This window comes from Ixodes scapularis, unplaced genomic scaffold, assembly GCF_016920785.2.
Source record: "Ixodes scapularis isolate PalLabHiFi unplaced genomic scaffold, ASM1692078v2 PGA_scaffold7__128_contigs__length_106722199, whole genome shotgun sequence".
NCBI classification, from domain to species: domain Eukaryota; kingdom Metazoa; phylum Arthropoda; class Arachnida; order Ixodida; family Ixodidae; genus Ixodes; species Ixodes scapularis.
In genome coordinates, this window is record NW_024609882.1 from 57,929,469 (window position 1) to 57,935,900 (window position 6,432).

Below are 6,432 nucleotides of genomic sequence, written 5' to 3' on the forward strand. Positions count from 1 at the left end.
TCGCACCGCTGAAGTATCGTATCGAAGGTGCAAAAACGGTCTGCTAAAACTGAGGGATCACGGATCGCAAAGCATGCTTGGAAGTAACTACACACAAGAGTCACAGCTCTATATAATGACTGTAAAGCCTGGTTCAGACAGTTGCGTTTGACTGCGTTTGACTGCGTTGCGGCAGCGAGAAACCAGGACATTTCTGCTGCTTATCTCGCGTGCCATGATGATTCCTTGAATTGGAGTCCACGCTTTATACGAAGCACAGATGTGCCGGTGACTCGCTTTCGCTTCTCGACGCAACGCAGTCAAACGTACTCAAACGCAAGTGTCTGAACCGGCCTTAAAGGGGTACTCCGCCGATTTTTGAGCTACCTCAACTAACTATATTTTCTGACTCCCAGGCCTTTACCCTTTCTGGTATGCTATTTAGTATCGTGAAATTCATAATAGTTATTGCGAAATCGGCAAATGAAAATGATGCAAAAACAGAAATTCAAATATACCCGCCCTTTTCAGGGCCGTGACGTCAGTGGAAGTTCAGCTTGCCAGTCGGGCGAGCAGTCTAAAAAATAGAATATGCCAATCTTTTGTTCCGTGCTGGAGCGCGGGGACTGGAGCGAGCTTCCAAGGCATTCATTTGACACCATGAAACTGCTTCGAATCAGTTGGGAAGAAATTCTACAGTCCAAAGAGTGAACCCCTGCACTTCCAATGACGTCACTTTTTCATTGTTGCCAGTAGAGACTTTCAGTTTGAAAAACACGGTGAGGACCAAAATTGTAAATTCAATAACTTCGTGAAAAAAAATTATTTTGACCTAATATTTGGGATACTATTCTGGCGATGTTGTTTGGCGAGTTTAGCAAAATTTCAAGCGAATCGGGGACCATGAAGAAATCGGCGGAGTACCCCGAGTCACCTGCGTCGCGGACGGAATCTGCGCGAGGAAGACCGATGATTCAATCCAGCGAGAATGCGCTTGAGAGCAGACGACAAAACACATCACTTCTGGAAATTAAAAAAAAAGAAAAAAAAGAAAAAAAACATAGTGCGTTATTTTTTAGACGATTATTGCGGCCCAACTTCCAAACAGCACACCATTGCTTGACCAAATGGCAAACGTTGGCTCCAAAGTATAGATATACATAGAACTGATGCCCAGGAAAGCGACCTCCGCTTCCAATTCAGCCAGACGTCGTCCCAGGTTGTCGAGTACCGTGAATGCTGCGATGATCCGCAGTGTCCCTTTGTTAAGTCCTCGTCTCATGTGTGGGTTGTTTTGTATCTTTTGTATCCATCCGGTTCGAAATGTCTGCAACAAAGGAGTTTATGTGTAGAGTGTGGTTGGGAAAACGTTCCGAGGGTACTTAAAGGCTGATCAGTTTGAGAAAGCGGTATGTGGATCCGAACCTCTTCAAACATCTATCATCCTCAAGATTCCCATGGAGCGCCAAAAAGAAGATTATCAAGGCATACAGACAAGGTGCGACCAAGAGAATTGAAGAGCTACGACGGGCCTGCGAACGCATCTGGACCATCCTTCGGGGCCAGCAATACAAGCACGATCAGGACTTCCAACGCTGGAACGCAGGAAAAAAGGTACTTTTTGACAGTCTTTGGAGCGTAAAGCGAAGAACAGTGTTAAGGAGCATCCCAAGGAACAATCAGGCGACAGCATGTGGAAGACTACCAGATCTCAACAATCAGTCCAATCTGACTATACCGCACGTGGTGAATCCATGCGAGGTGTCCATTTCTAGAAAGACGGAACAAACACTGGGGAATGGCCCAAAGTCCTGCATGAACGTGAAACCTTCAAGGGTAGATGTGTTTTCCGCAATTCAGACTATTTCGAAAGTGACGGGTCATGATGAAAGAGCCACGTTCGTGGATTGTGCTGTTGATAGAATGGACAAACTGATGGATGATAGCTTTCGAACTGAAAAGAGAGATTTTCGTGTCATAAGCGCTGCCGTGAAGGAACTAGAAAGGGGATCGCTGCGTCTGCTGCAGACTGACAAAAGTGGTATGTTCGGTGTACTTCCCGAGACAGTGTTCGGTAGAAAGGCAGACGAAGCCCTCAGCGCACTCTTCATTGAATGGAAAGGGAACATTAAGAAAATTAAGAAGAATATTGTTGAAATCTTCAAGGAAGATGAGATGGATAATTTGGCAAAACAAGTAGTTAACCAAACAAGGTCTTCGTTAAGTCTAAAATTTTTTTTTTGAAAGATCACAAACCGGATATGCCTTTTCGCACAGTAATCAACGAACTCGGAACGTGGCAGTGTAGCGTCTCGAAATTTTTGCAAAGAGGGTTGAATGTAATTCAACTGGAGGGGAGTCTTTCACTGAGAAATTCAGAGGCACTAATTGATGTTCTAGAGGGCTTTCATGGAAGACAATGCACTGTAATGTCAATGGACATTAAGGATCTATACTATTCGCTTGAGAAAGTGCGCTTGATGCAAAGAGTTCGGCAGGTGCTAGAGTTAAACCTGGTAAACTTTCAGTCCAGGACGGGCATCGCCGTCGACAGTTTCCTTTCACTTCTTGATTTGTACCTTCAAGCAACAGTTGTTGAATATAATGGGCAGAAATATGTTCAAAGAGATGGTGTATGCATTGGATCTTCGGTGGCTCCGATGTTAGCAGAAATCTATCTTAACACCTTAGATAGTTGCGTAAGTGAAACACTTAAAGAGAATAACTTGAATGGTTGCATTGTTAAAAGGTACGTGGATGACATTTTTATTTGCGCTTTTCGAGAGAATGATGCTCAGGGTTTAGAATCGATTATAAAAGCAGCAGCTCCGGAGCTTAGGTTTACAAATGAAAAGCCTGAAAATGGGATCCTGCAGTTTCTAGATTTAAGCGTACATGTCGAACAAGGTCTTTGTTGGGAATACGGGAAGAAAGCCGGAAAACCTGTGTTAAGTAGAAAGAGTTGTCACGCCAAGTCGGTTAAAGCAGGAGTAGTTAAGTCCTTAGTAACAAACGCGTTGGGTAAATCATGCGCTCATTTTATGAGTAGTGCTGTGAAAGAACAGTGGATGAGGCTAGAATCTGCAGGTTATGAAGAAGAATTCATTAAAAGACAACTAGAACTGAAATTTAACAACGCACCACGGGAAAAGGAAGCAAGAAAGAAGATAGCAGTAATCCCGTATTTCCACGGGATTTCCCACAACCTAAAGGCTCTCGCAAAAAAGTTCGGCGTGGACGTAGTGTTTTCTTCAGATTTAAAAATGAGCAGGTTGACGCCCTTTCTGTCGGACCACAAGGGTTGTCAGAAGGCCCATCGGGAACCTTCAGTTCCTTGCAAAGAGAGTGTAGTATATGAGATTCCGTTGACATGTGGATTTAGGTACGTGGGACAAACTTCAAGATGCCTCAATGACAGGTTACTAGAACACAAGAGAAATGTACGCACGCATGCGCCGAACTCCGAAATAGCAAAACACATAGAGGAATGCAATAATTGTAATGCCCATTGGTCAGAGACAGAAGTTCTGCATAAAGAGCGAAATGACATTAAGAGGGTCGTTAAAGAAACAATAAGAATAAGTTCTATTGGAAACTGCATAAGCCAAGCATCGATGCACCTTGGACGCAGCTCCAAAAAGTTTCTCAGACTTTGAACGAACGCATTCTTTTTTCCGAGAAAAGGGGGGGGGGGGGGGGGGAAGAGGCAATGTATATGTGTATATACATCTAAAAAAATATATATATATATATTTTTTTTTTTTTTGATGTGCTTGTGATCGCGGTTTCGAGATCACTTGGGTGTGTTTTCCCAAGGAAAAGAAAAGGGGGAAAAAAAAGGTGTTCTCTTTGTGGTCTCTTTATGTCTGGGTGCGTCGCCACGGTTTAGAGGCCACCTGTGTGTGGTTTATTTTTTTTAGTGTGTGTGCGTTTTGACGCGACGGTTAGGATAATTCGGGACATATCTCTCTCAAGGTCACTGCGATGATCCGCAGTGTCCCTTTGTTAAGTCCTCGTCTCATGTGTGGGTTGTTTTGTATCTTTTGTATCCATCCGGTTCGAAATGTCTGCAACAAAGGAGTTTATGTGTAGAGTGTGGTTGGGAAAAAGTTCCGAGGGTACTTAAAGGCTGTTTGAGAAATAAACCAGTTAGCTGAGTTTGAGACGTTCTCTGTGTCTGTTCCTTCTACTGAAAGTTCTTCCGATTTCTCCCACCGCAGTCTCAGGTGTAATACGACATGATTAGCGTTGTGCTTGTTTCTACTTTTTTTTTTCTTTTAAAAACGGGCTTTTTTTTTTTTGAGGCAAAGTTTTATTTTATCGTTATCCTTCACACAAACGTCCTTCGGCCTTGGGGTCGTGGAAATCGGGGATGAAGCGTGCAAAGAGTAGATCGTTGTTTGCCTCCTTTTTATTTTTCACGGACGTCCTGTGACCTCCGTACGGTTCGTGGTCACCGCAATGTAACGCGGGGAAAAACGGGTCGCCTGCTCTGTAGTCAGGGTATTCCTAGGGGAGGGTGATAACTCGCTCTTCTTCTGGAAATTCACATATCACCCAAAAAGGTGACATGGGTAATGATTACGGTATGTTTTTTCCGGTGTTTATTTTTGAGGGAAAATCGGTGCATGTTTTTCGGTGCTTATTTTTTAATCACCAGTGTATTATGGGTTGAACGTCTTGTGATGACGCTAAAAAGCGTTGATAACCAAAGAAAAATGCGATTGGACAAGAACATTTCAAATTTCCAATTCTATTCACATATCCATTACGCTCTTTTCGTGGGAGCATCTATACTGACGAAAAATGCCTAAGTCATTGAGCTGTGAACGCATACTCAGTGTACAATCTTTCGGCCTAGAGAGGTATTGCGCACGCTCGAACGCGCTTCACAGCCCAGTAGACGAAGTTGGTGGCACCCAGAAGGCGAGTTTTTGAATGGTCTGTAGTAGGCAAAAGAAACAAATAACAATCAACGCATATCAGCTCTTCAAGCGAAGAGGCGCGTTTCTAAGGTCAATGGTTCCGGACGGCACTAATGTTGTTGGCGTTGTCGTAAGATGACGGCAGTTCATACGAACTGACGTCATCTTACGTGATTACGTATACTGGCTTGGGCTCACTCGACTTGACCCCTGTATGCTGTTATTTTTCTGGATCTGGAGCTCTAACTCTAACGTGACGGAGGCCGTTGCCTGTGATGTATTTTCATGTATTTTCTTGGTTTCGCTAACGAGTGCCGCGACCATGTTACCCTTAAAACTACCACATCTCTTTTTTTTTATCTTTTTTTTATGTGTTTTGTTGGAATGTATTTTTTTCATGCTCGAGTGTTTTTACTTGTACTATTGTACATGTCTTTTTTTTGTTCGCTTTTTCCAATGCTCCTCCTCTCCTTTGGTCTCTCCAAAAAAGCGCTTTGCAACTGTATTTTCTGCACACTTGAAGAAGGGAAGTCTCTTCCCGAAACGTCGTGTATTAAAGCCTCTACTGCTGTTCAAACATTTTTCTACGTGATTACGTGACACAAACACGTCATCTTACATGATCTCGTTACACGAAATAACGTCATCTTACGTGATCACGCTGCACGAAATGACGCCATCTTACGTGACCACGTAACACGTGATCTTGTAAGTCAACCTCTCCCCACAGCAGCGCGCTCCGCGCTTTCCGGGCCCGTGCAGTGCTGTAGTCGAAAGCAAGCTCCCAATGGCAAGCGAAAGCTTCTGAAGTCTCACATTGAGAATACTCGCTAGCGACCGTCTGTGGAAGCTTCGCACGTTGAGGTTTTTGTTGAGATCGAGCCATCGTGTTCCATTAACTATAGTTGAAGTTATCGTTCAATAAAGCCCTATAAAATATGAATGTAGTTGGTGTAGACATCAAGATCTAATCAAAAATGCGGTTTGACGTCGTTTAATTAACGTGTATATACAAGCGTAGAAAAAATGAGTTATTTGTGCATAGATGTTTAAAAAAGTGTTTATTATTCGACATAGGACTTTGGGAGAAGGATGTGTTCAGATTTTTCTTCATGAGCGCAAATATACCTGACGCAATAAATAGTGACGATTTCATCGTCCCAGTGGTGAGCAGGTGATTTCTTGCTCGAAACAATGATGCCATTTCATAAACCAAGTTCTGTGACATATGCTTTTCCAATGTCTGGTCACTATTTTGTAAACCTTTCAGTCCAAACGAGTATACTTTTGTTTGTTTTTGTTAGCTTAGGAGGGGGTCACAGAGCCTATCTTTTTGTCTTCCTCTAGGACAGACGTACAGAGTTATGCCGCAACACGCATCTGTGGAGCACACAGAGCTATCGCTCTCCTGTTGGCGGTACAGTAGCAGACGACACAACGCAGCTCCGTAGTCTACCGAGGGCATGACTAGCCGCGGCCCGTAGCGCGACCGTTCAGACTAGGGAAATGGTTTTGAAGAACCGAAAAA

At 43.5% G+C, this 6,432-nt stretch overlaps 1 pseudogene; it reads left to right on the forward strand.

The window, feature by feature from the left end:
- Window positions 1-882: 882 nt before the first annotated feature.
- On the forward strand, window positions 883-2,741 carry LOC120841557 (annotated as a pseudogene).
- The last annotated feature ends 3,691 nt before the right edge of the window (window positions 2,742-6,432 follow it).